Here is a 21,925-nt window from a genome sequence, read left to right as displayed (position 1 = left end):
AAATCCAAAAACAAAAACAAAGGGGCAAACTAGGTGGTGCAGTGAATAGAGCACTGGCCCTGGAGTCAGGAGGACTTAAGTTCAAATCCGGCCTCAGACACTCACTTGACACAATTACTAGCCCTGTGACTTTGGGCAAGTCACTTAACCCCAAATGCCCTCCAAAAAGAAAAAAAAAAGAATATGGTTTCTAGGAGGCTGTACCCACAACTTGGTTTGTGCTGTCTCTCTAGGATGAAACATGTGGAATGTTTTTGTATCACTGTTGAACTGGCCTTCAAAACATGGGAAAGGTTACCTAGAAAAATGAAACAGCTGGGGTGGAGTTTTTAGATAAAGCCCACTGTTTCCATTTTGCCCCTTTTACTCAGTGGACATGGTCTGTGCTGGTTCTCCCCAAGTAAAAATGATCACAAGAAAAGATAGATCTTTGGGGCAGCCAGGTAGCACAGTGAGTAAGAGCACCGGCTCCAGAGTCGGGATGACCTGGGATCGAATCTGGGCTCAGACACTTAGCACCCACCCAGAAACACCTGGCCGTGTAACCTTGAGCAAGTTACTTAACACCAATTGCTTTAAAAAAAAAATAGATCTTTGCAAGGCTATTATCCCTTGGTGTATCAAGTAAAAAGGGCACACTGTGCTCTTAAGCTCACTCCACATTCAAATGTACACTTTGAGAAATAACAATGTAACATGAATTTCTGAAAAGAGCCACCACCAGATTCCCCAATGTAAAGTGAATGGGACAGATCCAATGTATAGCTTAGAAAGCCTGCTTCTTTGCTACATGAAATAGTGTCTTCTGGGAGAAAATCAAGGTCAAACTTTGCATCCACTCCTCTGCCTTAAATATAAAGATATATGCATAAATATATAGGTATACATATAGATTTATATGTACATTTTTTCCTAATAAATCACTCTCCAAAAGAAATGTGAATGAAACTGCTTCTCCCACTCCTAGACCGACTTCAAACAGTCTTGTGATGCCCTTTACTTAAATGCCAGATAGTTCAAGGAGGCCGAAAAGTACTCAAGGGAAGATTTTGTATGGGAACTTTAACTTCCCATTCCATTTGACTTTTGGTCTTTAAAATACAGGTCAAATCAATGAATTTAATGAAGGCCGTCCCACACAATGGCTTTGCCTTGCATTTTGACCCACATAAAGGAGAGTCAGTCCAGGTCACAAAGCTTTAGCCGAACTTTAAGTAGTTAGTACACAAATGTGACAGAATGTTTAGAATCTCAGAGACTTGCAAGACCTATTGACAAGCAGTTAAAAGTATTTGAAATAGCTGCATGAATGAACTTTGATAAGGTAGAACTATTGTCTTCTATTGTCTCTTTCTCTTCATACTAAACCGCCCCCAAAAGAACAACAGCCAATGAATGTGAAATGTAGTGTCAGTTTTACTGGACCCTGGTCTCCTTTTTAGCCCTAAGGACTTTTTGTGACTGATTCATGGTATTTATAAAAGAATTCTTCCCTCTAAATTTCACCTCTTTCAAATGACAACTTTTTAGCTCTCTGTATTCCCAGGTCTTTTTTTTTTTTTCTTAAACCCATCTTCACAGAATAAATAGCTCTCTTTTAGTGAAAAGAAATAAAGATGAATTTCAGGATTTTTGTTGGTTTTCTTTTTTTAAATAGGTCCTGACATTTTGTTTTTGCAAGAAGGAATAAAACATTACTACTCCTGAGTTTGGTACAGAAAAGTAAGGTGGGGTTGAAGGGGATGAAGTGAAGGGGTAGGTAGGGGAGGCCAAGATGAGGTCCCTTTTTCAGCCATGGGTGTCAGTCAGGCCCACAACAGCAAAATTCAGAAGAGTATTTATAGCAAAAGTCTAAAGTCAACTCCATCTCCTAGTTGAGTGACAATATTGTAAAGGATCACTAAATAATAAATACTCCCCACCCCCCAAAAAAACCCCAAACACACAATGGTGTGTTGAATGCCACATAACACCCCAAGTCAGCATAAGACTGTGTCCAGCAAAAAAGGTCATCTCCTGAGACTGTACCTGCCTTTTAACTTTTGTTAAAGTTAAAAGATCAACTGATCATTTTCTGTGTCTAAAATCTAACAGCACAACATATGGTTCCCAGGGGTGCACCCCTTTGCTGGGAAAGCCTCCTCAGGCAGCCAGCAGGTTCACATTGTGATAGTCAGTGGTGGGGCTGTTAAAAGCCTAAACCAGGCCATTCTAAAAGAAGCATGTGTTGGTTTCACAGGGTTTCAGAGTTCTGAGATTTGCTAAATATGCTTTCGGGGGGTTTTCTCAGTAAATCTCTCTGGCTAGATTTTATTGTATTTTACCCTTTTGTCTGCTTTTTTTGTGTTTGAAATTTCTCCCTTATTCATTGACCAGTAACTTTCTGTCACCCATCTTTGACTTTTCTCCTTACATCTGCATTAAAGCTGTCATTTACTCCTGCTTTCCCCCTCCTCTCGATATTTGACAGCAAAAAGCCTTCATCTTGCTTTTATCCCTTTTTGTTTGCATTATGACATAACCTGTGCAAAGTAGCCCAGCTCCCCAATTCTTGTATGTAAAATTTGCAACATTTTTTGAGACGGGTCAGTGCCCATTTTGGGGATCCTTTTCTTTATCTGAGTACCGTGTTAAAACTTTTTGCAGATGTGGTCTATTCAGGAGCAGCCTGCGGCTGCATGCAGAGATGGGGGAAAGAAGAAAAGGCCTTCCTATTTTGCGATTGCCATAGTAACTCAAACATTGCCAATGCGTTTGTGGGTTGGGTAGGCACTGCTAGTGAATTTGATTTCCTGTGCAATCAAGCCCTCTACTGGAGATCATGGCTTGTATGACATAGGGTTACAGAGAGGACAGTGTGCTTGTTAGGCCTGAAATTAAGCATTTCACTTTAAAATAATACCCATTTGTATCCATTTTGTTCAACACAACAACAGCTGCTGTCCCTGGAATGACAGACTCGCCTTTTTAACCAAACCTTCATATGACATTTATGAATGAGGCTGACTTCATTCATTTGCAGTTTGAATTCACAGGAGTTATTTTTGCCATTTGTTTTTCGCACCCCCCTCCCCCAGCATATGGGTTATATTCAACATTATTCATGTAATTATATACACAGTTCATGGGGAGGGAAAAAGGCTGCTTTGTTTATACCATCCCTTTCTAACTTGGTAGAGAGCTTTTCTTTTCCCTTTTTTAAAGGAGGCGTAGTATCTGAGGGGAATTGATTATTACTTCAAGAATGCAGATCACCTTTAAGTTGCCAGGGGTGAGGAAGGATGGGGCTAGCAAACTCATTCATGTTGCTAAGGTTTTGTTTATTCCTTATTGGACAAACAGGTTAAAACTTCCATTGAAAGAGTGCAGAAGGCTCCTATGCACAGAGCAGACCCTGAGGGCATTAAAAAATGACCCAGTCCCCATACCCATATAGATATCCACAACAGTAGCCCCTTCAGGAAGAATGTTACTTCTAGAACAGAGCTCTGGAGAAGACAAAAAGACTTCCTTGAAGCTGCTGCAGCCCTCACAAGCTCTAAGGATCTTTATCCCAGCTCTCACTGACAAACAGGGTCCCCAGAACTTGGCAACATCTCTCTCTAAGGGTGAACTCCTGATTCCTCAGGGAGGATTCTGCAATGCCACAGACTGGAGACACCAATGGTGTGCTGCCATCCAAAAGTTTCACTTGAAAGATTAGGCAATCTAAGAGATAGTTTAGTCAACCTAAATGGCTTTTAGAGAAGGATACTTAACTGGGGTGATTGTTACAAACTCTCCCAAAATCTGTGACATACTCTCCCAAAAAGTAGACATAGAATCCAGGGGAAAGTGGGCTCAAGTTTGCTGTTTGTCCTTCCTTTTTGAAGAGGACCAGTAATATCACAAGAGGGAGATCTTGATTCGTGTGAGAGTTGGATTTAAGTGAGGCAGAGTTGCACAAAGTCATCAATCGCACTTTCTCTTCTGGAGTCATCAAAGTCCAGTGACAAGACAAACGTCAAGATAACTGGTGATAGCCTGGGATGCAGTGGATGACCTCGGCATCTTTGGTGTCTGACCAAGCTCTAAGTGTTCCATAGCACCTGCTTGAGCTGCCTTTGTGGCTGCTGGAACAAACTGTTCTCATCCTTCCATTCTGCAGGGGAAGTCTTCCCATGCTTGGGGTAGACACTCACTGATGGGTTTCAGGCCTGTCAGTTACTCTCATCCTGGTTTAGCCTGTCTGCTGAGATGGCTTATGGAGGTGTGGCTGCTGTGGATGCTGCAGCTTCTTAGGGACACAGGTGAGAGTTGGGTGACAGGTGGACACCAAAGGTAGATGAAATCCCAATGTTTAACCCACACTTTTCCCAAGAATTTTCTGTCAAGTCCTAGGGTAAGGATTGTCTTTTTTGCCTTTCTTTGTCTCCCTAACAATGAGCACAATACCTAGCACATAGCAACTGTTTAATAAATATTTATTGACTAACTGGGCACCTATCCTTTGTTGTTGTTTAGTCATTTTTCAGTCATATAAGACTCTCTGTATCACCATTTGGGGTTTTCTTTGCAAAGATACTGGAGTAGTTTGCCATTTCATTCTCTGGTTCATTTTTTACAGATGAGGAACAGAGGCAAACAGGGTGAAGTGACTTGCCCAGGGTCACATGGCTAGTGTCTAGGCTGAATTTGAACTCAGGAAGATGAGTCTTCCTGACTCCAGGACCAGCACTCTATCCACTGTACCCCCTAGCTACTTGCTCTATCTTATATCTGCTTAAGTATTCCATACTCTCCTCATCATGAGGAAGAAATATTTTTTTCCCTATAAAATTGGGCTTCCTACTAAAGCCCAATTCAGATGCCTCATCACTGGTATGCCAGTAGCCTTGTACTCCCAAGATCATATTAGTTTGGGGTGGCCAGGTGGCTCAGCGAGTAAGAGCACCAGCTCCAGTGTCGGGATGACCTGGGGATCAAATCTGGGCTCAGATACTTAGCACCACACCCAGAAATAACTGGCCGTGTAACCTTGAGCAAGTTACTTAACCCCAATTGCTTTAAAAAAAAAAAAAAGATCATATTAGTTGATCCTTGTGACCACTATTATACTTCCTTTAATGTATTCCAAGATCAGATTTGCTTTTTTGAATGACCCATTTTCATAGTTAGTTGGTAGTCCACTAATACCACAAGACTTTTTCACATAAACTGGTGTCTAGCTAAATTTCTACACCCCGTAATTGTGCGATGGAATAGATTTTGTCCATCATACTAGCTTACCAAAAGCTTTTTGAATCCCAGGTCTGTCAGCTGATATGTTAGTTATTCCTTCCAGCTTTAGACCATTTATAAATGTGATAAGCAGGCTATAAAAAAATCTTCATTCAAGTCACTGGTGGAAATTTTGTACAGAATAGGCCAAAGATAGAGCTCTGGGGCTTCCTGAGAGTTTTCTTTCCAGGTTCACAGCAATACATTTACAAATCAACATTCTTTGGTTCATTGTTCCCAGTCAACACTGTACTACCCTTTGTCAAATTTCCTTCTGACATCCAAGTATATTCTATTTATAGCAGTGATTCTCAATCTTTTTTAGCATAAGTATCTTTTTTTTTTAAAGACTGGATCTCCCCATCTTACACAGGCTGGAAGTATAAGAGCTACTCATAGACCAATTCCAGTTAATAATCCGTACTTCCTTTGGCAACCTGATGCCCACCCTACCCTTCTCCTGCTCCCAGTGGCTCACCATATGAATGCTGGGTTTCATGCAGATAGCTAATCGGCCTTGCTTACAAAAACTCAGAACTCTTGAACTCAAGTCCTCCACAAGCCTTAGCCTCCCTGATAGTTGGGATTACAGGTATGTGCTACAATACCTGATGGTAAGGACCTTTTTTTTAACACCAAAGAAAATTTCAGGCTCATACATAATAGTAGTTGGACTAGCTTTTTCCGCGCTGCCCCGAGCAGGGTTCCATACGGCGTTGTTCTCGGTTTCCGTCGTAACTTAAAAAGGGAAACTTTCACGATGTCCGGAGCCCTAGATGTCCTGCAGATGAAGGAGGAGGATGTCCTCAAGTTCCTGGCTGCAGGAACCCATTTGGGCGGCACCAATCTGGACTTCCAGATGGAACAGTATATCTACAAAAGAAAGAGTGACGGCATCTACATCATTAATTTGAAGAGAACTTGGGAAAAACTTCTGCGGGCGGCTCCTGCCATTGTTGCTATTGAAAACCCAGCCGATGTTAGTGTCATCTTATCCAGGAGCACTGGCCAGCGAGCTGTTCTGAAATTTGCTGCTGCCACTGGCGCCACACCTATTGCTGGACGTTTCACACCGGGCACCTTCACTAACCAGATCCAGGCAGTTTTCAGGGAGCCTCGCCTTTTAGTGGTCACTGATCCTTGGGCAGATCACCAGCCTCTGACGGAAGCATCGTATGTTAACCTCCCAACTATTGCCCTGTGTAACACAGACTCCCCACTTCGCTATGTGGACATTGCCATTCCATGTAACAACAAGGGAGCTCACTCGGTGGGTCTGATGTGGTGGATGCTGGCCCGTGAAGTCCTGCGGATGCGTGGTACCATCTCCCGGGAACACCCCTGGGAGGTTACGCCTGATCTTTACTTCTACAGGGATCCAGAGGAGATTGAAAAGGAAGAGCAGGCTGCAGCTGAGAAGGCAGTGACAAAGGAGGAGTTTCAGGGTGAATGGACTGCCCCCCCCCCCGGAATTCACTGCTACTCAACCAGAGGTGGCTGATTGGTCTGAGGGAGTACAGGTGCCATCTGTGCCCATTCAGCAGTTCCCCACCGATTGGAGTGCTCAGCCAGCTACTGAGGACTGGTCTGCGGCTCCTACTGTTCAGGCCACTGAGTGGGTAGGAACTACCACAGAGTGGTCTTAAAACCCAGATGCTCTAATAGTGTTGGAAAAATGCTCATTGAAAAATAAACATTGGTTTCTTAAAAAAAAATAGTAGTTGGACTATTTGAATTCATTCTTTGAGAAAATATATGATGACAAAATGACATTGTGTGGTAAGGATACAGATTCAAGGACCTACTGGAATAATGTTTTGGCCTCTCCAGTCCATAGCCATTTCCAAGAACTATCAGTCTAGCAACTCTGTTAATAAAGGAACTGAAGTTAGTCACCATGACTTTTCAAACTATATATACATTTATAAAATGATGGTTTGTGACAAGTGTAAAGACTTAAGATTTGAGGATAAGAATTCATTATTTCATTAGAAAAAATGATTGGGAAAACTGGAAAGCAGTATGGAAGAAACTGGGAAGAGACCAATATTTTACACTATTTAGGTCAAAATGGATATATGACCTAGCTATAAAGAGATATTACAAGAAAATTGGAAGAACATAGACCATATTCTTATCAGGCTTATGGATAGGCAAACAATTTATGAATAAGAGCAATAGAGAGCAAAGTTAGGTATAAAATGGATCATTTCAATTACATTAAATTTAAAAAGGGGATTTGTACAAATAAAACAAATGTAGCCAAGATCAGAAGGAAAACAGAAAATTGGGGGGAAGATTTATAGCCAGTTTCTCAGATAAAGTTCTCATATCTCAAATATATAAAAGAACTTTGTCAAATCTCTAAGAAGATGAGTCATTCTCCAGTTGATAAGTGGTCAAAGGATATGAACAGGCATTTTACCAATGAAGAAAGCAAAACAATTTATAATTATATAAAAATACTCTAAATCATTATTGATTAAAGTTATACAAATTAAATATAATTTTATACCTAATAGATTGGCTGAAATTTTTGAAGGAGAAAACAACAAATGTTGGAGGGGATATGAAAAATTAGGACACTAATTCATTGTTGGTGGAATTGTACATTGATCTAACCATTTTCGAGAGCAATCTGGAATTATGCCCAAAATGTTATCAAATAGCCTATATAACCTTTGACACAGTAATATCACTACTAGGTCTGTTTCCAAAGATGATTAGGGGAAAATGGAAAGAACTTATTTGTTCTAAAATGTTAAAAGTAGATTTCTTTGTGGTGGCAAAGAAGAGGACATTGTAGGGATGCCCATCCTCTGGGGAGTGGCTGAACAAGTTGTGATGTATGGATTTGGAAGGACATTAGGGATATTCTAGTCTAAGAGTCATCAAACTATGACTCAAGGCCAAAACCAGTGTTTAGAAATGTAAAAACAAAACAAAACATTATTACATTGGGGTCATACAAAAATAGGCTGCAGGGAGAAAATACTCCCAGGTCATTCAGCCTGTATGTAGTTTGCTCTTGAATTTTAGTCTAACCCTCTAATTTTACAAATGAAGAAACTGATACCAGGGAGGTTGAATGATTGAGGCAGTATTTAGACCTTTAGAGGTCTTCTAGCTCAATCTCTCCTTATTTTGCAAATGGGCAAAGTAAGGCCTAGGGAGGTTAAACGATTTGCCAAAGGTTTCATAGAGAAGCAAAATCTGAATCCGGCTCTTCTGATTCCAAATGCAGAATTCTTTATACTTTGCTCCACTTGTCAGTCTTACTGACCAGCACATCTCCAAGTGCTCACAATCTCATAAAAATACATTCTAGCATTTTTCCAGGAAGCAAAGTCAAGCTCACCAACCTACAGTTTGAAGAATCTATTTTTTCCTTTTTTTTTTTAAATGGGACATTTCTAATATTTAGACACTTCTTCCATTTTTATTCTTCAAAGATCAATGACAACAGTCACCTCAGCAAGTTCTTTCAGTATCTGGGAAGTAATTTGCTCAAGCCTAGAGACTTAAAATAATGGAAGGCAGTCAAGGAATTTTCTAGCTATCTTGAAGATAGGCACATAAACACTCCCAGCCTTTGAGAGGCTTTTGATCTCATTATTGTCCTTATCTTTTTGTTGTTCAGTAGTTTTCACTTGTGTCTGACTCTTCTGGACTCCATTTGGGGTTTTCTTGGCAAAGATATTGTACTGGTTTAATGTTTCCTTCTCCAGCTCATTTTATAGAGGAGAAAACTGAGGCAAACAGGATTGAGTGATTTGCCCAGGCTCACACAGTTAGCAAGTGTCTGAGGCCAGATTTGAACTCAGATCTTCCTGACTCCAGGTCTGATACTCTATCCACTACTGTACCTCCTAGCTGCCCCATTGTATCTATCTATTGAGACAAATGCTCTAGTTTGAAGACTGAGAAACTTTTATGTGACTTTTGTTCAGTGTGGGAGAATTCATTTTAATCCTCCCCTATCCCAACATCCCCAATAGAACAACAAATAGGGTTTTCCTCTCCCTTCCCTAGCTTTGGAGGGGACTTTATTACTCCTCTGTAGGAGTTATTAAACACTTGCAGGCTCAGGACAAGGGTAGGAGGCTGCCATAGGTGGAATTTCTAGTGATGTAGATGTATCAACACAGGGAAGTGAGAGTAAGGGCCAATATAAGAAAAAGGAAGTCTACGAGACCAGGGCAGGGGACTTTGGGATGACCAGTTAGGATCAAACAAACCTTCAAACTAAAGCATTAGATGAAAAGGTAAAGGAGTACCTTGGGTGAACAATCTAAACAGACTTCCAACTCCTTGTTTTATCTAAAAATTAAATTTGTTTTCCCTGACGGGACTTTGACATTCTAATTCCTGTAAAAAAAAAAGTGCTGATAATCAGTAAATAGCCCCAAATAAACAATATCATGGAGGAAAAGGTCCTGGATGATGGAGAGGTAGCTGTAACCTGATTATGAAATGGTACAGAAATGGTTTCTGTAATTGACATGTATGTATTACAAGCTAATTCTTTTTAATTTTGGAGGACAATTGGGGTTAAGTGACTTGCCCAAGGTCACACAGCTAGTTTTTTTGTTAAGTGTCTGAGGTCACATTTGAACTCAGGTCCTCCTGACTTCCAGGGCTGGTGTTCTATTCACTGCACCACCTAGCCACACCTATTACAAGCTATTTCTCTATGTGGTTTTGGAAATGCGACCTGTTGCTCAACTCTAAGTATATACTTCTCCCCTTAACACTTGTTCTGTTTTTACAGATAGATGCCAATGTCACATCATTGCTTTCTACTCACATTTCATGGGGGAGCAGCGTGGTACAGTGGATGGAGGGCTGGCTTGTCAATTAGGAATACCTGGGTTCAAAGTCTAGCTCTGACATGTAGTGGATATGCAAATATTATGGTGGCGATCATTATTGGAAGTTCCCTACATCCAATGAAATCATAGATGTGGACTCTTTCTTTCAATCCCCACCTCTAAAAAGACACCAATTACATTACAGATAGATTCACCTTCATTCAACCATTTCTAACAATTTATGTCTTTTTTTTTAAGTAGTAAACAAAGTCACAGTAAACATTCTAACAATAGCCTTTAATATTAAGGAACAGTGTGTTATGACATAAAGAGTAAAGGAATGGGCATAAGGAAACCTAGTTTCTGTCTCTGCCACCAGCTAATTGCTTGACCCTTGGCAGTTATGTCACTGGACCTCTTTGAACCTTCCTAATCACCAGCATGAGAGAGTCACATTACATTATCTTCAAAGTCCCTTCCTCTCTTTATCTGTACCTCCCTCAGTGCCTAGGAATGCACTGTATGCTAAGTGCTTCACAAATAACATTTAAGCCTCACAAGAACTCTGGGAGGTAGACACTATTGTTATTCCCATTTTGTACTTGGCAGTACAAAAAAACTGAGGCAGACAGAGGTTAAGTGACTTCTCAGAGTTCCACAGTTAGTAAGTTATTGAGGCTGGATTTGAACCCCAGGCCCAGTACTCTATTCACTATGCTACCTAGTTGTCTCATGTAGCACCACATACTACACATAGAAAACACTTTAGGAAGTTTACTGAAAGAGAGAAAATGTACAGCCCTCCTTGGGACAGAAGCATAACTCGAAGTTCTGTGCCTCATGTGAATTTGAAGGGCTCCTCTACCTGACTATTCATGTTATCTTAGGAATCTATAGGAATCTTTGGGTCCCAACTACAGGATTTTGGACGTCCTAGCCACATAGGTGAAGCCAGGTTTACAAAGAATATCCATCATTTAGACTCTGTACAGCTGGATAACAACCTGTAGAGTCCACTCGTCGGTACATACATCTTGAATACTGCAAATGGGACAACAATCTAGAATCAGAATAAAGACAGAGGAGGAGGAAAGCAGGCCAGATTGCTTTTAGGATTCCTTCACAGATCTTTTAATGACCCCAACCTTCTCTCAGAAACAAAGGCTCCGCCTTTTTTAAATATCAGTATCCCTCCAGGGACATTTTAAAACAGAAGAGTCAGTGGAGAAGCACATGAGAATGGTCTAAATTGTTTCTCCACCCCACAAAAAAAAATCCTCTCCCATCCACTGGTGGACTGAAATTCACCTGTACAGTATTATTATTTTAGGTTAAGGCTTTGCTTCCCCATTAAAATGCAAATCCCGAAAGACCGGGGGAACCCCAGAGTTAAATGTTTTGGAGGTCACCTAGTCCAGTAGTGACAAATTCAAATGGAAACACATCCCTAGGGGCCCTATATTGACACTGCTGTTGTTGCTCAGTCGTGTCGACTCTTCATGACCCCATTTAGAATTTTCTTGGCCAAGATACTGGATTGGTTTGTCATTTCCTTTTCCAGCTCATTTTACAGATAAAGAAACTGAGGTAAACAGGGTGCAGTGACTTGCCTAGGGTCACACAGCTAGTAAGTATCTGAAGCTGAATTTGAACTCAGGTCTTCTTGACTCCAGGCCCCCCCACACTCGATTGACTGAGTCACCTATCTGCTCATTATATTGACTCAGAAAATGAGAAATTAACATTATCTATGTTTTATCATATTTGTATTAACTTTGTTAAACATTTCCTAACTACATTTTTGTCTTGATCAAGCTATACCAAGAGTTTGACCTCTCTGATCTAATTCAATCCCCTTCTTTTGTAGATAATGAAAATTAGACCCAGAGAGGTTAAGGTACTTGTCCAAGGCCCCCCTTTCATCAATGGCAGAGCAAAGACTACAACCCATTTTTCTCAAATGCTAGTCCAATAGTTGTAACCCCAATGTGCCTCTGTGTCTCCTTAAGTTTTTATGAAGCACTTGGAAGGTCAACCTTCCTGTGAATAAAGGTCTTGGAGGCAAGAGCAAGGGAACACAGGGTCCAGGTCCAAAAGGACACTAATCACTTTGGATGGATGAGTGGAAAATGAAGGGACAGAACCGGGACCCTGGAGGTACTGAACAAACTTATCTTGCTTCACAGTAGGAGATGTCTCTGCTCCTTCTTCATCACAGCTAACATCATCAGCGTTCAGACTTTATAATATTGCTTTGCTGATTGTTTCTGTCTCTGGAGTGTCTTTCCTCTGTCAGTCAACTAACTAATAACTATTTATTAAGCACCCCTCTTCTGTAAAATGAGCTGGAGAAGGAAATGGCAAACCATTCCACTATCTTTGCCAAGAAAACCCCAAAATGGGGTCACAAAGAGTGGGACGTGACTGAAACGACTGAACAACAACAACAAAGTACCTACTGTGTGTCAAGCACTATGCCAGGCACTAGTGATACAGAGAAAGGCAAAAGACCGTCCCTACCCTCAAGGGGCTCACAACCTAATGGAAATAATCATAATGTTAGGTAGCATTTATATAGCACTTTACAATTTGCAAAGCACTTTACAAATATTATGTCATTTTGTCCTCACAACAGCTCTGGGAGGGAGTTGCTGTTATTATCCTCATTTTACAGATCAAGAAACTGAGGCTGAGAAAGAGGCTGTTAAATGATCGGCCCACGGTTACGTTGTTACTAAGTGTCAGAAGACAAATTTAAACTCAGATCTTGACTACAGTTCTAGCACTCTACTTAGGTCACCTGTGTGGAAGATGGAATGATTGGAAATTGTAATCCTAGAAACTATGAGCATTTGTTTCAGGATTTCCATGAGAAGTTGGCTTCTGTGCTTGCTGTTGGAGGTTCTCTCATATCTTTTTTCCTCATTAGGGATGTGGCAGAACATGTCAAGTCCTCACTGAATTGTATTCCATTTCATATTCAGAACTTCTCTTCCAAAGACCTGGATACTATCCTGCTCCAAATTTAGTATTGTGATATCTATATAGACGCTGTGAACATATTGTAACCTCTACTGTATTATTGGGGCTTGTTAACATTAATGAAGGTGGTAGTGGATACTGGACCCAACATAAACTCCTGTGAACTCCATTTCTCATATGCCTCCTCATTGATACAGATCTATTGCTAATTGCTAATCTGACAGCTATCATTCACCCATTCAATATTCTTGGGAGCTTTTCCCCTTCTTGCCAGTCTGAGTGTTCAGGTACATAAGAGGAATAGATAAACAAGACCCATGCTGAAGTCAAACCCACCTTTTTCCATTCTTTTCTTCTCCAACCAAATCATTCTGTACATGGAGATAGGATACATCTGACTGGAGCTGATGTTTATAAAATCACCCTTATTGCCCACTGCCCTCTTCTCTCCAAGATATTTGCAAGTGGATATATTTATCCTCCTTTATTTTTCTCTTCATGAAGTTTAAGATTGCAGCAGGAACTCTCTTCCAGTTAGGGTGCTCTTGCCTACACATGCCAGGTTCATCTCCCCATCCATGTATTGATTCATCCAAATTTCTCCTCAACTTTAAATGTCCATTCTCCAGTCCTACCTTCTTCATGGGGTCTTGCTTGATTATGCTAGCTGACACCAATCTATTTTTAATAGCACTTGTAATCCATATAAGGCAGTCTAGCCCTTGCCTACATGCTGTCATGCAGAGTTCTCCCCTTTTCTATCTGTCATTCTTGTCTTCTCACATAGATTCAAAGCTTCTCAAGGACAACCTCTCCTTTCACATTCCCCACAGGCCCTGGGATACATTAGGCATGGGGTCATGGATAGAGCTCTAGGCTTAAAAGACCTACAATCAAATCCCATCTCAGACATTTAGTGACTGTGCTCCTCTGGGCAAGTCTCTTAATCTCCAAGTCTCAATTTCTTCTTCTATGAAATCAAGATAATAATAGCATCTATCTCACAGAGTTGTTGTGAGGACCAAACGATAATGCGTGAAAAGTGATTTTCAAATCTTAAAGCTCTGTATAAATAAATGTAAAGCTCTATGTAAACTCTATATAATCCCATTTGATTTTCACAACAGCCCTGTGGAATGGTTATAATTTGCAAGGATAACCTCTCCCCCTTTTAAAACAAGCACCATGATGTCCCTATTCCCATCTTCAGGTATCTCCCTAATGCTTCCAAGAGTCCTTGGAAAGACTTGTGATTAGCTACTTGTTAGAACCAACCTCCCCAACTTTGTTGACATAGCATATCCTTCAAACAGAAAGTAAGCTATTCAAGAGGCAGGCAATCTCTTCATTTTTGCTTTTTATCACCTTCCCTCTGAGAGTTTATACATATACATAAACATATACATATACACATACATATATACCATATATATAGGGGGGGCATGTGTGTGTATGTGTGCATTCTTCGCACATGGTTATTGGTTTGTTGTCTCCCACGTTAGAATGTGGATCCCGAGAGCACGAAGACTGTTTTTGCCCTTTTTTGTCTAGTGCCTAACACAGTGCCTGGCACATAATAGGTCCTTAATAAACCCTTATTGACTGATTGCCTGGTTATCTCCAGTGCCAAGCACAGTGCCTGGCTCATAGCAGGACTTTAATAAATGCTCATTGATTGAACTATAGACCTGAAATTATTTTGACTAATTTTTTTTAGTGCCTTGATTCATATAAGGCCACAAATTTGAATATTTCTTGCCTTTCACCCTTATCTCAGGATTTATAACTGAAAGGGAATTTTATTGTTGTTCAGTCGTTTTTCAATTGTTATCTGACACTTTGTAACTTCATTTGAGGTTTTCTTGGCAGAGATACTGGAGTGGCTTGCCATTTTTTTTTTCTCTAGCTCATTTTACAGTTGAGAAAGCTGAGACACACAGGGTTAAGTGACTTGCCCAGTTTCTGAGGCAGCATTTGAACTCGGGAAAATGAGTCTTCCTGACTCTAGGCCCAGTGCTCTATCCACACTGCCACCTAGCTGCCCCAAAAGGAATTTAGAGATTGTCAAATCTATTCAGTTTATAGGAGAGAAGTTAGATGACTTATCTAAGGTCACTTATGTTATAACACTTGTAAGCATCAAATCCTGGAATTTTAATCTAATTTCAACTCCAGTATTATTTCCATTACTCATATTACCTCTGAGTATTGCCAACATCTATGGTCAGTTTTAAAAAAATAATTTAAGTTTAAAAATATTACAATGTCTTTTCCTTTCAGGTATCCCTCTATTATTAGTTCAAAGAGCAAAAAGAGACCTTTAGACATCGCCTAGTCAGACTCAAACTCCCCCATTATGTGAAGCAGAAAACTGAGACCCAGAGGAATGAAATTACTTCCTCAGGGTTATAGTAACAGAGGAAATACATAAGTCCAGGTCCTCTGATTCTAAAGCAGTTTTCCTTTTCCATTTAATCTAAAAGAAAACATTTTCCTGACCTTATTTTTAAAATTTACTAACATTTTCTTATTTTTCTTTTAGGTCCTTTGCAAATCGTATCTTCTTTCCTAAGAAAGTGGGATAAAATTGCTCTCCATTTCATCTCTGTATTTGAAGAAGGCAAGGAAGGAAAGAAGAAGGAAGGAAGGAGGGAAGGAAGGAAGGGAAGAGGGAGGGAGGGAAGGAGAGAAGGAATGAAGGAAAGAAGGGAGGGAGGAGAGAAAGAAGGAAGGAAAGAGGGAGGGAATGAAGAAAGAAAGGACAGAGGAAGGAAGGAAAGGAAAGGAAAGGAAAGGAAAGGAAAGGAAAGGAAAGGAAAGGAAAGGAAAGGAAAGGAAAGGAAAGGAAAGGAAAGGAAAGGAAAGGAAAGGGGGAGGGAGCAAAGAAGGGAAGGAAAGAGGAAGGAAGAAGGAAAGAAAGAAGGAAGGAAGGAAGAAAAGAAAAGGGGAGGGAGCAAAGAAGGCAGGAAGGAGGAAGGAAGAAAAGAAGGAAAGAAGAAGGAAAGAAGGAAGGAAAAAGGAAAGAAGGAAGGAAGTAAAGGGAGAGGGAGCAAAAAAGGGAAGGGAGGAAAGAAGGATTAAGCATTTACTGTGCCAGGGACTTTACAAATATAATCTCATTTGATCCTCACAACAACCCCAGGAGGTAGGTGCTATTATTGCCCCAATTTTACAAAAAGGAAACTGGCTGGAGAGCAGTTAAGTGACTCACATAGGATCATGAAACTAGTTAAGTGTCTGAGACCAGATTTGAACATACTTTGACCTCAGGTCCAGCATTTTATCCATTGTGCCACCTGGTTTTGTCTGTGATTCTTATCCTTCCAGAAGGTAAGGAGAAAGGAGTGGGTTCCCTACACTTTAAGTCTAGTCAGGTTCTGGTCAATACCCTGAAAGGAATAATTTATCCACCAGGACCCCGGTGACCCTTGAAAACAAAGCACTCATATTTGAGCCTTTAATTTCTTTTTGGGAAGGTTGGATTTGTGTAACAGACACTTGAGATATTCCTGTATATCTCATTGCTGTTTGTCTCCATGTTATATAGCAGTTATATAGCATTTTATCCTTTGCAAAGGATTTTACATATTGCTTCCCATTTGATCTTCACAATTTACCTATAAGGTAAGTGCCATTATTATCCTCATTTGACTAATGAGAAAACTGAGGCTGATAAAAGTTAAGTGACTTGTCCAGGGTCATACAGCTAGCAAGTGTCTAAGACAGAATTTAAATTCAGGCCTTCCTGACTCCCAAGTCTAACATTCTATCTACTGTGCCACTTAGCTCCCAGTATAGCACATAGAATCAGAATCACAGAACCTCAGAGTAAGCAAAGACTTTGGAAGTCATTAAACTGACCCATTCTTGGATAGGAATTCCCTCTACAAACCTACAAGTTTGACCTCAAGTAAGTAGGGGTGGAGGTGGTGGTGGGGGAGAACCTAAACCTTCCAAAGCAGCTCTAATGGTTAGGAAATAGTAATCTACACCAAGTCTAAATCCTTCTTGTAGATGATAATAGTCTTTCATATACTTGAAGGCAGCTGTCATATACCACCCACTCACCACCAACTCTGTCCCCAGCCTTCATCAGGCTAAAAATTCCTAGTTCCTCCACCTGCTCTTCATACAATATTTCTTCAGGCCATTTATCATATTCACCACTATCCTTGACATGCACTTCATTTTGTCAACCTCCTTTCTAAAAAGTGGCTCCCTCAGGGCGGCCAGGTGGCTCAGCAAGTAAGAGCACTGGCTCCAGTGTCAGGATGACCTGGGGATCAAATCCAGGCTCAGATACTTAGCACAACACCCAGAAATAACTGGCCGTGTAACCTTGAGCAAGTTACTTAACCCTGATTGTTTTGGAAAAAAAAAAGTGGCTCCTGACCTGAGAACAATTCCCCAAATATGATGTAGCCAGGTCAGAAAACACAGTCCTATTAGAAGATAATACTTCTAAACTTTTGGTGCAGATATGTGCAGTTTGGTTAGTGTGAATAATGAAGTGGTCCTGTTGTTTGACTTGTATATTTCCATTGGACTGGAAACAATAACCCTATTTTACTGGCTCAGTAGATTGAGTTCTAGACCTGGAATCTGGACGATTGAAGTTCAAATCCAGCCTCAGACATATACTAGCTGCATGACCTTGGGCAAGTCACTTAATTTCTATTTGCCTTAGTTTCCTCAACTGTAAAAAGGGAACAATAATAGTTTAGCACATTGGCACATAGTAGGTCCTGTGTAAATTGTTTATTCCCTTTCTTCCTACCCCCTCCAATAGTACAGTTTTAATACATGTAGCCACTTTATGGTATTCTTTATTTGTACTAATTGGGACTTAGCAGTAGAATGCTAATATTTTGTTCTAGTGAAAATAGTAAATTCTGTCCTTATTTGTAAAACTGACAGTAGACTAGGTTTATTCTAGGTTCCAGAAGGCAGAACTGGGAATGCATAGAAGGAAGGAAATAAGCATAAATGTTAGGTACTGTGCTAAGTGCTTTACAAAAATTGTCTCATTTAATCATCACAATAAACCTGAGAAGGTACTATTCTTATCCTCTTTTTACAGTTGAGGAAACTGAGGTAGAGGTTAAAGGATTTGCCCAGATCCATATAACTAGGAAGTCCCTACGACAGGATTTGAACTCAGGTCTTCCTGACTCCTGTCCCAGTCTTCTATCAACTGTCCAACCTGGGTGACCAATATTTTGATCTACTATAAAAATATCCTAACAGAAATGTATGAAAGAAGTCAGCAAACTTGCTCTGGAGGGGCTTCATGGTAGAACAGAGGGTCACCTTTAGAATCAGAGATCCTGGGTCCAAATCCTCATTCTGCCGCTTGATACCTCTGTGGCCTTGAGCCTCAGCTCCTCATTTGTAAAATGGACAGGATCTAAACCTACAATCTGATGAAAATTTCATGGGTTATCTTGAACAATAGCAACTTCCCCTGGTGCTAGAGTTCTTTAAATGGTGACTGGTTTGACTCTTTTAGGCAGGATTTTTGCTTTGGCTGGATTATATGATTTCTGTCCTTTACAACTATGTAGATAGCTGACTCTGTGGTTGAATTAGATAATATCTAAGTCCCCCACTCCCACTCCCACCCCCACGCCTGCCCCTCTCTACAGCTTTGCAATCCTGTGATCCTGTGATTCTAGTAGGTTGGGTTAGATCAGGGACTCAACTTTAGTCTGTGAACTTGTTTTTTAAAACTGTCTTGATAGTTGTATTTAAATATAATTCATTTCTCTGGTTATCCTATACATTTTACCCTCTGCATTTAAAAACATTATTCTGAGAAAGGGCCCATAGACTTTACCAGAGTGCCAAAGAAGTCCATGGTGCAAAAAGGGTTAGGAACCTTTAGATTAGATGATCTTTAAGGTATCTTTTAGATTCAGAATTCTATGGTTTGTTTTTTATTTTGTTGTTGTTTTTACTGGACAGTATAAGAACCTCCTGGTAAGTAACTTCCTGTAATAATTCAGTTTAGCACCTTACTGTCTCAGAAAATTGCTTGGGTCACTGCAAGATTAAGTGATTTGCCAAAGGTCACATAGTCAAAAGGTATCATAGGTGGGTCTTGAACCAGGTCCTCTTGGATCCAAGGCTAGTCCCACCCCCCACTCCCCACCCACAGCACAATCCTGTGTCTTTCTGTCTTTCTCCTCTCTATGAATCTTCTTAGACTTTGTTCTCCCAACCTCAATCACTGCCCAATCTGGCATAAAATGATGACTTTCAGTTAGGTAACTCTGAAGTATATCTTCTGTCTTAAACCAGGCACAGCAGCGAATCCCTAACCCCCTCAAGGTAGTCAGATGACTTAATAGTAAGATCTTAACTTTCTTCCATCACTGTGATCTGCATGGGGGTGAAATCCCTGAGATGAGAGAACAGTGTTTCTCTCTAGCTAACACAGATTAGAACAGAATTTACAAGCAGAAAAGGCTGATTGTTTTTGTGTCTGACTCTGAAACTCTTATAACCATAACTAAGAATTATTTTAACTAGGACAAAAACCTGATGGGGGAGCGTGAGAGGGGTGGCAAGCAGAGCATATAGCCTAACTCCAGGTGCAATTGTACTGAGAAAGCGAGAGTTGTAGCCCTCACCCCCTACAGAAAGAAGCTAGGGAGAGAAAAGGCAAGAGGACACCATGGTGATGGGGTAGAAGTGTCCAAGGTGAGGTTGGGGAAAAGTGGTTGCCCCAGGGAGGAAGTCTCTACTGCCAAGGAGGAAGTGTCTCTCCTCAGATGTCAGTGCCCCGGGGACAAATCTCTATTCACCCTGGGCAGTACAGCCAATCTACCTAGAAAAGAGAATGGAAAAATCCCTATCTATCCCCCAACCCTCCTCACATGGACTGATTGTGTGTGTGTGTGTGTGTGTGTGTGGCAAAGGACACGAAAGGGTTAAATACTTTGCCAAGAGGTGGGATAAACTTTTCGATTCTGTGGTGAGTTCGATTGTCTTGACACCTGCACTGTGTGAGGGATGCCTTGGCCTCTTTTGTTGATTATAATGGCACATCTTCATTATTGTTCTAATACTCCCTTAAAAAAGGGAAAGAGAGAAAGCCAGCGAGACCCTAATCTTCCTCTGGTGCCAGTGACTGCTACAATGCCGCGATGTTTTATTTCCCCCCGGTCCCTCTCTGGCTCTCTCCCCCAGTCCTCTATCGTTGCCATAGCCACCGGGGCGCAATACGGCCGGTGCCGTGCGGGCCAGTTTCTGTACTGTACCGCCCCGGGCTGATTGTTTAAATCTGTATTATTCCACTGTTCTGAAGATTTACATTTTTAATGGCTCATTTATGTAATCCCATAAATAAAGTGGCAGAAAAAGCATCTCACACAAATGAGTGAATCGGGTCTGAAATAAAGCTCCCGAAGCAGGTCACTCAGGGTCTCAGCTGCGGGGCCTTGATTGGTATCGACGGTGTAGCCGCTGTGGCAATGGGCTTAGGACCACCCAGTCAGCTCCAAAATGGTGCATTACCAAGGAATAGTGGGATGGTGCTAGAGTTCAATCTCCCCTATTTAGCGCAGAGCAGAGTTCTCCTGCAAACACCATTTTAGCCGACCGCTCATTTACCTTATTGCTTTGACAGCTGCACCTCTCCCGCAGCAAAGTTTCCATGATTAGCTTTTTCCCTACTAGCAGCTGATGTTGGTGGTTGTTTTTCTCCACCCCCCTCCTTCCTTCTTCTTAACCAATATATTCCTGGGGCTGCGAAATTCTCTCTAAAGAGTCTGTGAATTCGAGCACCTGCCCCAAGAATTTATTTGACACACTAAACAGTGAGATGGGAATATATTTTAACAAGCCACTTTTATGTCTCCTTCCATCTTTTACTCTCTTCCTGTCCTCTCCCCCAAAGGGGCGAAAAAGCCTTAGTAAACCTTAGATCCATTGAGGAAGTCTGAATTAATTGAAAAACAGAAACAAAATCAGCTAAATCTATACTACCCGCACTCTGCTTCTATCATTCTTTTCTCTGAAGCATAACCAGTTTTGATACAAAATAACGAGTCTCTAGGACTCCAACAGGGATGCATTATTTTTCTGTGGGTTGTTTCTTTTAGCCATTATTTTTTTTAAAATGCTGTATTAATAATGTTGTATTATTTGACTTTGGAGTATATACTGAGGAGTAAAAATGAACCACTTTCAATAGTTGGGTGCCGTGATGTTTCCATAGCTAGTTATCTGCTTTGGAGCTCTCTGTGTCTCCTCTAATGTTGCCGTACCAGCACCAGCCTGTCTCTAGACTGTGCACATGTTAAGAAGGAAATATTGATGTATATAAACATTATTATGGAACAGACCCTAAACAAACACCAGGGATTCTAAAGTATACCAAATGCTTATCCTCTATCACTGCCTCCCCCAAATTACCAGAGCAACAGATGTGTCAAGCCTCCTTTTTTGCTTTTGCCTTGTTGCTTGTCATCTTTGAAAGATAAGGGGTGTAATCTATGTCTTGGAGACTCAGGAATTTGACTCAGAGGGTTTTAAACTAAAAATGGAGGGTGGTGGCTGGAGGGGAAGAAAGGAGAACACCAGTGATATATACTTCCTAAACCAGGTGTCTCAGAGCAGAAGAGGCAACCTGGAAAGGGAAATGTCAGTAGAATGGCACAGTCATTCTCAGAAGATAATAACTGGAAAGAAGAGAAAGAAATGCTTCCCATGGCTTTTTATATATCTATATGCTGATAAAAAAATCTGTTAATACAATAAACTTGAGATTTTAATTCAAGAAGGTAAAGGCAAGAGGGATTAGAATTTATGGCTAGCATAAGACAATGGAAGCATACATCTTGTTCAAAAAGAAGAGTTGATATGACATT

At 40.8% G+C, this 21,925-nt stretch overlaps 1 pseudogene; it reads left to right on the top strand.

The window, feature by feature from the left end:
- The first annotated feature begins 5,913 nt into the window (after positions 1–5,913).
- LOC138155402 (small ribosomal subunit protein uS2-like) lies at positions 5,914–6,976 on the top strand (annotated as a pseudogene).
- The last annotated feature ends 14,949 nt before the right edge of the window (positions 6,977–21,925 follow it).

The sequence above is a fragment of the Petaurus breviceps genome, unplaced genomic scaffold, assembly GCF_028583685.1.
Source record: "Petaurus breviceps papuanus isolate PSGF00001 unplaced genomic scaffold, PetGlider_PUasm1.0 91133, whole genome shotgun sequence".
NCBI classification, from domain to species: Eukaryota; Metazoa; Chordata; class Mammalia; order Diprotodontia; family Petauridae; genus Petaurus; species Petaurus breviceps.
This window is presented reverse-complemented; position numbering and strand designations above follow the sequence as displayed.